This window comes from Elgaria multicarinata, chromosome 3 (genome assembly GCF_023053635.1).
Source record: "Elgaria multicarinata webbii isolate HBS135686 ecotype San Diego chromosome 3, rElgMul1.1.pri, whole genome shotgun sequence".
Taxonomy (NCBI): domain Eukaryota; kingdom Metazoa; phylum Chordata; class Lepidosauria; order Squamata; family Anguidae; genus Elgaria; species Elgaria multicarinata.
Genome location: NC_086173.1, coordinates 64,606,308 through 64,616,641, shown reverse-complemented (window position 1 = coordinate 64,616,641; position 10,334 = coordinate 64,606,308).

Genomic DNA, 10,334 nt, shown 5'->3' with positions numbered 1-10,334 from the left:
AAGGCTTCGGTCAGGCGTGCATAGGCATGAAGTAGCAGTGTCGTCACACGCCACTCTCCAGAGGGAGCCAATCGCCTCAGCGGAGGCGGGATATCAAAACCCGCGAGCGGAGACAGCTGTTCGCAGCTTTTGTTATGCTTCTTTCCGGGAAAGACGTTCAATGTACCAGCGGGGGTTTCACCTACGCTGACATGAGTGTGTTTACTCCGAGCCAAATTTCACTGTGTCTCATGGGGCTTACTCCCTAGGAAAGCGTTTATGATTGTAGTCGCAGGGGAGGGGGAGGGGGAGGGGGAGGCAGGAAAGATGGGTGGTAAATTACTGCTGGACCTGGGCGATTCATGGTGAAATAACTTGGCGGGAGGGCTTAAGGTCGGCGCGTGTTCGCTTTCCTTTTCCTTGAAATGAGAAGGATCCCGGCTCTCTGAAAGCTGAACGGCAAGCAGCCAAGAATTCAGGGCACCAGCTTTTTTTTAAAAAAAAAGTTTGACAGCTAGGGTTACATGCCTCTGAACATGTGCAAGATTTCTTCCTGAGAGTAGCAGCTAAAAAAAAAACCTCTGAAGAACGTACAGGGCTTTCTAATATGAATTAAATTATTATATAGTCCAACAATCTACTCTTGTCAAGATTCTTTAAACTTTTAGCATTCCAAGGAGCCATATGTGTCCAGTACCTCCTTTAAATCTCTTGAAGACTGGATTGTGCTATACAGCATTGTAGGGAAGGGTTGATTCAGATACTTTGCCAGTAAGTTCCAAAGCCCAACTATTCTTAAACGACTATCCTAAGCATACTTAAACTGTGAGTCCCACTGAATTCCTGGGATTTATCTCTGACCAAACACGCTTTAAGTTCATGGAAACTCGTTTATTTTGCTTTCTGGACTGCTTTCAATTACCCCCTAATAAACAGTTCGTTCTTTTCTTTGTCTGCTTTATAGGTACATGGAACTGCTACCATGTCATCTCTTGCCTTCCTCTTTAGTTTTTCTGTAAAAAACTTTACACCTTAAAGCACACATGTTCCAAACCCTTACAGTGCAATTCTTTGTCACTTTCCGTTTGATTCTTGTCCCGTTTTCAACATTCTTAAAATATGCCAAAATGTGCACAAACATTTCAAAAGCGTACAGAACAGTATGGTTTAATCTGGTGCCTCGCATGCTCTGCTGCTGTTACTGCATTCTTTGGTCCTGCTTTATGTGGTTCAAACACAGCCAATTCCCCCATCCCTTTGATTTTTAGAAACCTCCTTCAAGATTATTTTACACTGTAGCAAATGAGGGGAAGATGCCCAGAGTATTTCTTATATCTGTTATCTAAGAACATAAGAAGAGCGATGCTGGATCAGACCAAGGGTCCATCTAGTCCAGCACTCTGTTCACACAGTGGCCAACCAGCCATTGGTCAGGGATGAACAAGCAAGACATGGTGCAACAGCACTCTCCCACCCATGTTCCCCAGCAACTGGGGCACACAGGCTTACTGCCTCAAATACTGGAAATAGCATAGCACACAACCATCAGAGGTAGTAGCCATTGATAGCCTTCACCTCCAGGAATTTACCCAACCTCCTTTTAAATCCATCCAAATTGTTGGCCATCACTACATCTTGTGGTAGTGAGTTCCGTCATTTAACTATGCGCTCTGTGAAGAAGTACTTCCTTTTATTTGTCCTGGATCTCTGTAGCATATATTTTTAAAAATGCAGAATCCCTTTTCCTATGGTGAGATCCTCTGAAAAAAGTTGGTATACTGTATTATAGTATCAAATCAATTGTTGATAATTGGGACACAATAATAAAATATATACCCATTTCATTGCCGAAGGGTTAGTAACATTTCAGTAACATTTCATTTGTGGTTGTGATGGCCCCAGAGAGAGGTTTCATCTCTGTAATGAATGTAATGTGCCAAGGGTTAAAGATGGCTTCTCTGCCAAAGGGTGGCTACATGTGGCTACATGCCAGATTTGCATTCCTTAATGGTGGACATCATGTCCTAGCAGACAAAGGGAAAAACTTTCGACCAATAGAGCATCCAATGTAACCTATGACTCATTGAGATTGTGTACCTTAACTTGAAAATTGAATGTAACTTAACTTGCTAATCCAGAACTGACCAATAGAAGGGTTAGAAAGAGACTAACACCCTCTTGTAGTCAGGGCCTATATATATTGTGAGATTCCTTTGTTCTTGGTGCCTCCATCTTGTAGAACCGGACAGCACCCCCATACTGCAGTATCGGAAGTAAATGGATTAAGTGTGTTCTCCAGCCTCGTGTGTTTTATTGGCTATTAACGCGCTGGGGAAGCGGGCCTTTAAATCCCTGGTTAAGGGGAAACAGTTGCAAGCTGCCCCAAGTGTGCCAAACCTTGGAGGTATTTATGGATTTCTTAACTCATATACAAAAGGGAAAAGACAAAAACAGACATCCGGCTACATAACACTGCAACAACCTTCCCCCCCCCTTTGCAACTTTAAAAAATAGACCTCAAAAACAGACTCCACTAGAGTGCTCAAAATGTTTAAAGATATGCAGTTGCATCAGTTCCTAAAGTTCTTTAAAAAGACCTAAAGCTGCTTAGAAGTATGTCAACACATATGGATAAGCTGTAAAAAATCTGAAATGCGAGAAATAAATCTGACAGGACATACAGAACATTATCTTTTAAAGAAGCTTCCTATTTATTTGAGTATCTAGGAAAACTGAGTATTGGTGTTATAACAGGCTATAACTGGTATTCTGATCCCAAACATAGTTTTAAATCCCTTTGATTTAAAATCCCTTTCATTTAAATGGAACTTTGTCTCAAATAAGTGACCTGAAACACAGTTACTAGGAAGAAAACTCCATTGCACTAAGTGGGATATCTTTAGATTCAGGCTGAAAATTTGTAAAGTAGAGTTTCCTTTAAATATACCATGGTTAGATTCCGTTGAGTGTTATAGACTACATATTAATTGGTTGGATTGAAGATATGTTATTAAAATATTTTAAATTTTCAGAAAGTATCTTTGTCCTAGAATGCTACATAAAGTGTTCACCAGAATATATACATACTGAGATCAGCTTTAGAGGAAGGAGGCATTGGCTTACTTAATTTTCATCAATATTATTGATGTCAAAGATTACTTTGCATGAGTGTGCAAATAAAAATGAATGTATTTGGATATAAATCAGATTTCTTGGATATGTAGCCCTCTAGACATTGTTTCCCCAAGCAGTTTAAAATATCAACAGATCTGATAATGAGAAATGTAGCATGGCAGGATTATGCCAAGTAATTTCCTATCTTTTTACAGCCTAACTGTAACCCCAACAAATTACTGAGAGAAACCTCCCCCCCCGTCACACACACACACACACACACATACACACACACCACTTCTCTGTTAAGTAGCCAAATTTATTTATTTATTTAAGCATTTTTATGTCGCCATTCAGCCAAAAAAGGATCTCATGGCGGCTTACAAAAGTATTTCTTGACAGTCCCTGTCCACAGGCTTACAATCTAAAAGACATGACACAAAAGGAAAGGGGATTGGGAGGGAGGAGGAGGGGAAAGCAAATTCAGGCACTACAATCTTAGTTGCAAAGTTCAGCAGTGACAGTTGGCAGCAGGAGGGAGGGGGTCTCAGCTGGAGCTGTACCCAGGCACAATGGAGAGGTGCCTGGCTGCTGCTTCCTCCCTCACTGGTGGCCTCTGCAGAGAAATAGTATAGATATAGAAATAATAATATGTCTATGATTACAACAATCCCTTTTTTCCTGTGCTTCCCACAGGGGTGGGCAACATGCAGCCTTGGGCATACAAGCACCCCTCTGTCTAATTTCAAAGTCCTCTGAATGTCTGACAAGATTAATCTGCCTCCCTGGCAGCCTGGTGGGTGGGAAAAAAGAGGACGAGAAAGAAAAATTAGTTAATTGATTAAAAGGAAAGCAGCAAAAAAGAGAAAAAGGGTAATCCACCCACATTGGGTGCTGGCCTTGCTCACTTCAGGCTCTGGCCACGCCCACCAACAACATCTGCACCCCAACAGATCACTCGCAAGGGAATGCAGACGGCCATAGAAAAAAGATTGTCCACTGGGACTGTCTATATGCGTGAAAGCCCTGGGGTGGGTGCACGGTGATGCTGCGTCGATTTTATGATGCAGAAGCCACCTCACAGTCATCATGGGGCTTTCCTGCGAAGCTATGAAGAAAAAACGTTGGTGACTTTTTCCTCTGGAACGAGGCAAGTACGGCACATCCTCCATCTGTCTTTGCTCCAGAGTTATGGTGGAGGCATGGCCGGGGCGGATGGCGAGCCCTGATTAGCGACTGCCACCCCAAGGCAACAAAAGCGCAGGGGGTTGCTTATCGCAGGAGCAACCCGCCACTATATAGGTAGCTCCCTGCTTTAAGATGTTCCGTGTTATTTAGCTATATTAATGCAAAAGTCCCCAAAGGGTAAGAATCAGCTTTTTGTTAACAGAGGCCATTGCTAGACCTGGCCTATATCCCGGGATTGTCCTGGGATCTTCCCTGTGCATCCAAATGACACAACGGGGATCCTGGGAGCAGGCAGGGACAACCCCTCTATTTGCCTGGGATAATCCTTAGGTGTAGCTAAGGCCAGAGATGTAAACTAGGAAGAAATTACTGGGAGTAAGTATAATAGCTCACGAGGTGCAAATAAAGCTAAAATTAGAAAGTAATTGATGGGACTTGGTCTTGAAAGCAAAGCTTAAGTGTAGCTAATTTTAGTTGAAATTACTAAGTGCCCAGTGGAGAAAACTGCATCCAAGGAACCATTTTTTCTTATGCAGGAAGTCCTTTGTTTGTGCACTGTTCATTTTTTTAAAAGGTCAGATGATAAATAAGTTACAGGCTGCAGCCTCATGCCTACTTTTCTGGGAGTAAGCTGCAGTAAACTCAGTGGGGTTTACTTCTGGGTAAACACATATAGGATTGTGCAATCAAGCTTGTGTATGCTCCAGACTTGCAGATATAGAGCTGTGAGATTCCATTTTTAGTCTACTGTGTCTGCAGATACAGATTACAACCCTGAAGGTCCTTTTGTTTTGGAACTTGTTAATTCTTGTTGCTAGGAGATCAAGGGCACACAGGGCAGTATCCAAAGTTAAGGTAACCATATGGAAAGGAGGACAGGGCTCCTGAATGATCTTTAACAGTTGTATAGAAAAGGGAATTTCAGCAGGTGTCATTGTTATCCATGTAGCACCTGGTGAAATTCCTACTTCATCACAACAGTTAAAGCTGCAGGAGCCCTGTCCTCTTCTGTATCTGGTCACTCTAGTTAGTCCTATGTAGAGTCAACTCATTGAAATGAATGAAACATAATTTAGTCACAACTATCTTAGGTCCTATGCTTTTCAGTAGGTCTACCCTACATAGGACTAACATTGGATACTACCCATAAGCCTAGAGTAGCCCTGGTGCTGACTACAACTCCATCAGTCTTAGCCAGCAGGGTCAATGGTCTGGAATGATATGAGTTGTAGTATAAAGCATTTAATGGACACTAGGCTGGTCTAGAATCAGGGAGGTCTTGATGTCAACTATCCTAGCAATGGCCCTAGGCCAGCCTTCACCAGCCTGGGGTAAAATCCAACATAATTCCTACTAAGTATAGACCCATTGAAATGAAGTCCCATTCATTTCAATGGGTCTACTCTAAGTAGGACTTATGTTGGATTTTACCCTGGTGCCCTCTGCTTGTTTTGGACTTCAACTCCCATCAGCCCCAGTCAGCATGGCCTATAGTCAGGAATGCTGAGAGTTGTAATCCAAAAGCTTTGGAGGACACTAGGTTTGGCCAGGCTGGCCTAGGCTCAGGCTTTGCTTATGAAGCAAATTTACAGGCCCATGTACTAAAGCCAAACTCAAACTTACTTCCTGATTTCAGAGCAATAGCCCTGCTGTGTACTGCATGAATATCTCAGTCATATAAAGCTACAGCATCCCAGTAAGCCTCACAACATTGCTGTATGGTAGGCCAGACTTATTATCCCCATAATGTAGATGGGCGCAATGTGAGACAGTGGGCCTGTTCAGACAACACGCTAAGCCATCGTTAATCCGCTAACCCTTTTGCAGCAAGTGGTGAATGAGCATGTTTAAACCATTGTTATGTAGCCTCCACTCAACACACTACGTCATGGTTCACACGACACGCTAAGCTAGGGTGACCATATGAAAAGGAGGACAGGGCTCCTGTATCTTTAACAGTTGCATAGAAAAGGGAATTTCAGCAGGTGTCATTTGTATATATGGAGAACCTGGTGAAATTCCCTCTTCATCACAACAGTTAAAGGTGCAGGAGCTATACTAGAGTGGCCAGATTTAAAAGAGGGCAGGGCACCTGCAGCTTTAAATGTTGTGATGAAGAGGGAATTTCACCAGGTTCCCCATATATACAAATGACACCTGCTGAAATTTCCTTTTCAATACAACTGTTAAAGATACAGAAGCCCTATCCTCCTTTTCATATGGTCACCCTAGCTAAGCCATAATGTTTAGCTCAAAATGCTAACCATCGTGGTTTAGCATGTTACCTGAACAGGGCCAACGGTTTGTACTCTGTGAGGTTACAGTTCAAGGATCATTAAATAATGGACTTCACAGCTCACACCCTCCGCCATTGCATCCTGCCAGTTCTCATTCAAGGTCATTTATGTTAGGCCTCTAACAGAGACTGGTTTCAGTTAGATTTAAGGTACAGAGTGCTGAAGTCAGACATTTTTGGGCATCTCTGCCATTTGCTACAATCCTGTTCCCAGCTCCCCCAGAAGAGAATTGAGCTGATTCCGAGATGGGTGTGTGTGTTTCTCACTGATGATAAGGAAGGTAGGTGAAAGAGAGACCAACATAGCTGACAATCCTGAGGATTAGCAAGGACTGCAGCTCAGCTAACAAGCTTGCCTCTTCCCCTGCCTGTTTAGCTATTTAAAGCATTGTAAACATCCTAATCAATGTGACAGGGGAGAGTCTGCATGTCTTGCTCTGATGTCCCAGATATAGAAGAGAACACTTTCTCAGACTCTGAAGGAGCCTGCAACACATTAATGTGTCAAATGGCAATGAAGATTAATAGCGTTTTATCTTTGGAGAAAAGAAAGGGAGGCAAAGAGAAAGAGAACATTGCCATACAAAGTGACTTATCCAAAGATCAGGAATGTTCTTCGAGGATACACAGTGTGGATACAGAATAACAAACGAGTTCTCTGATCTTGAATGGCTTTTTTACCAGCCTTCCCCAACCTGGTGCTTTGCAGCCCCTATCATTCCTAGTCAGCATGAGCACCAGAAGGGCGTCAGGTTGGGGAAGGAGGCTTCATGTCATTCCAGTCAACACATGCAAAGTCAACACCTTTTAAATTAACATTGCATGTCCTGCCAACAAGATATCAATGAGCAGCTCTCTACATAACCAGGTCTCGCACATGCGTTCAGTCATTTGTGTGTTGAAGTAAACAACTGTTTTGTGATGCCATTGGCTGGATTATGGTGCAAATCCTGTGTTCCAAGCTAATTCTAGTGCTCTGAGCACTCTCTGACCCAAATAGTCCCTCTCACCCTCTTGGCACATTGACACAGGCCTTGCTTGGGTCACCTGTTGCTAGCGGTTTCCAAGCAAGCATTTTTCAAGCCGAGAAAAGGCAATATGCCTGCAGCAGTGGGAACGTATCTGTGGAACCCACACAATCAATTTTGATTTATTGCACTGTCAATTCATTGTCTAGAAAGGATCTTTAGATGTACATAAATACTCTGACCTGGGTTACTTGAGGGTAATGGAACTCTGTGAGAGAAATATCCTTTTAAAAAAAGCCTCGGCATATGCTAAAAGTAAAATTAGCTGAGTAATATCTGTAGAAACTAAAATACAAGGGTGGCACATAAACTGAGGGGATGTAAAAATAGGAACTTGAATGGGAGCCAAACAAATCAATGCAGGCTTCAGAACCTTCCCCACCCCATTCCCTGCTTTCAAGGCAATACCTGCCATCCTGATAGATAAAATTGGGCATCCATCCAAAACACCCAGTCACTAAGATGGGTTCAACTTCTCACCAACTCAGCTTCCTTCAATTGCACCTTATAATAGCCTTCCCCAACTTCCCAACCTCCAGATGTGTTGGACTACAAACTCACAGGCCATTCTGGATGAAAGTGATGGCAGATGTAGTCCAACACATCTGGAGAGTACCAGTTTGGGGAAGGCTGGATTGTAACCTACACACACACACACACACCGCCCTGCAAAGGGCTGCAAGGGAGAAACTAAAGGCTTTTGCTTCTCGTTCCTCTCTTCTCCAATTTTTACACTTCTAAAGATATGGGGTCCCTTGCCCCCCCCCTCTCTACAGTTCAACAATGTGATAGGAATGCATTGCACCTCAGGCAATTGTTATTATTTTTAGAAGGCTGCTTAGTTTGGCTTAGGGCAGGCTTTGCACATGCCATGGAGGATGGAAGGGGTTGCCCGCATCTCTGTGTCTGCCTTTTGTTTGTTGTTTGTGTTGTTCTCATTGTGGATTCCTTGGGCCCAGGGACAAATACTCTTTGCAAATCAGACTCAAAAGCAGTAAGATGCTGTCACCTCAGGCAGGGTGAAGACAGCAGCAGCAGCGAGGGCACCCCCAAAATGTGGAATGGGAGAGAACAGGGATGACTTCACTCTGTTCTAGGGAGTAAAGGGAGGAAGCAGATTTAATGGCAGTCATTCCATTAAGGCCTCCCACATCCAAGAAGCTTGGGCTTGCAATGGGGCCAGGTAATCAAATGTTATAGTTTTAAAATATAAAATATACAAACAGCTACTTCATTTATACTTCTTAGGTTCTTTATTATCTTTATTGGTCCATAGTGTCTCTTGGTATGTTTATAAAACATGATTTAATCTTTAATTGCATTTTATTTCACCCCTAATTTTTTCTGCCAGACTTCCTCTCCCATTGCCAGCAGCCTGAAAACACAACTCAGCTGCATAAAATTCCAATGATCACTGAGTCTTAATGCAGCTGGGGATCACTGTCCTAGAGTTCATAAGAGATGGAGATTCATATTCCCAGAATCTGACTATAAAAACATAAGAAGAGCCCTGCTGGATTAGACCAATGGCCTACCTTGTCCAGCATCTTCTTTGCCACAGTGGACTACCTATAGGATTCCACAAGCAAGACATGAGTGCAACAGCACCCTCCCACACACGTTCACCAGCAACTGGTATAGAGGAGTATACTGTCTCTGATACTGGAGGTACTATATAGCCATCACGATTAGTAGCCAGTGATAGCTTTATCCTCCATGAATTTCTCTAATCCTTGTTTAAAGCCATCCAGGTTGGTGGCCATCACCACTTGTGGTAGCAAATTCCACAGTTTAGGTATACACTGTATAAAGTACTTCCTTTTCATTTCTCCGGAATCTCCCATCATTTAGCTTCATTGGATACAAAAAGTGGCAGCAAAATTGACCCTACGGGACAAGCATTCTCAAGTTAAAGGAAGCCAGATTCCAGCTGGACATCAGGAAAAACTTCTTGACTGTTAGAGCAGTGCGACAATGGAATCAGTTACCTAGGGAGGTCGTGGGCTCTCCCACACTAGAGGCCTTCAAGAGGCAGCTGGACAAGCATCTGTCGTGGATGCTTTAGGGTGGATTCCTGCATTGAGCAGGGGGTTGGACTCAATGGCCTTGTAGGCCCCTTCCAACTCTGCTATTCTATGATTCTATGATTCTATGATTCAACAAATTGTGGCTTGGAAGCAGGTGCCACGACCTCCCTAGGGAACTGGTTCCATTGTCATACTGCTCTAACAGTCAGGAAGTTTTTCCTGATGTCCAGCCAGAATCTGGCTTCCAGTAACTTGAGCCCATTATTCCGAGTCCTGCACTCTGGGATGATCAAGAAGCCCCTTGATGTGGGTGGGTGGCAGCAGGGCCACCATTTTGTACTCTGCCTCAGGCAACAAAATGTCTTGGTCCAGCTCTGGGACTAGAGCCTCATACTGAAGGGGCACCGCTTGGTATGACTGTGTGGACCATTAGTGGGGGGTTTTCCAGTGGAGGCTGGTGGGGCTGTGAATCCATTCTGGGTTTCCGTCAGAACCGGCTGGAATTTCAAATGAGTTTCTCAAGGTGCTGAACCCTAATGCCAAACTAGGTTCAGCTTTAGCAGTCTGGCCGGTTCTGACGGAAACCCAGAATAGATTCAGAGCCATGCCGAACTCTGAGCTACCAACTTCCACTACATTTTTTCTAGACAGCGTCTAGCACCTTCCAGCAGCGCCGCGTCAAGGCGACATAGAAGCTGCAGC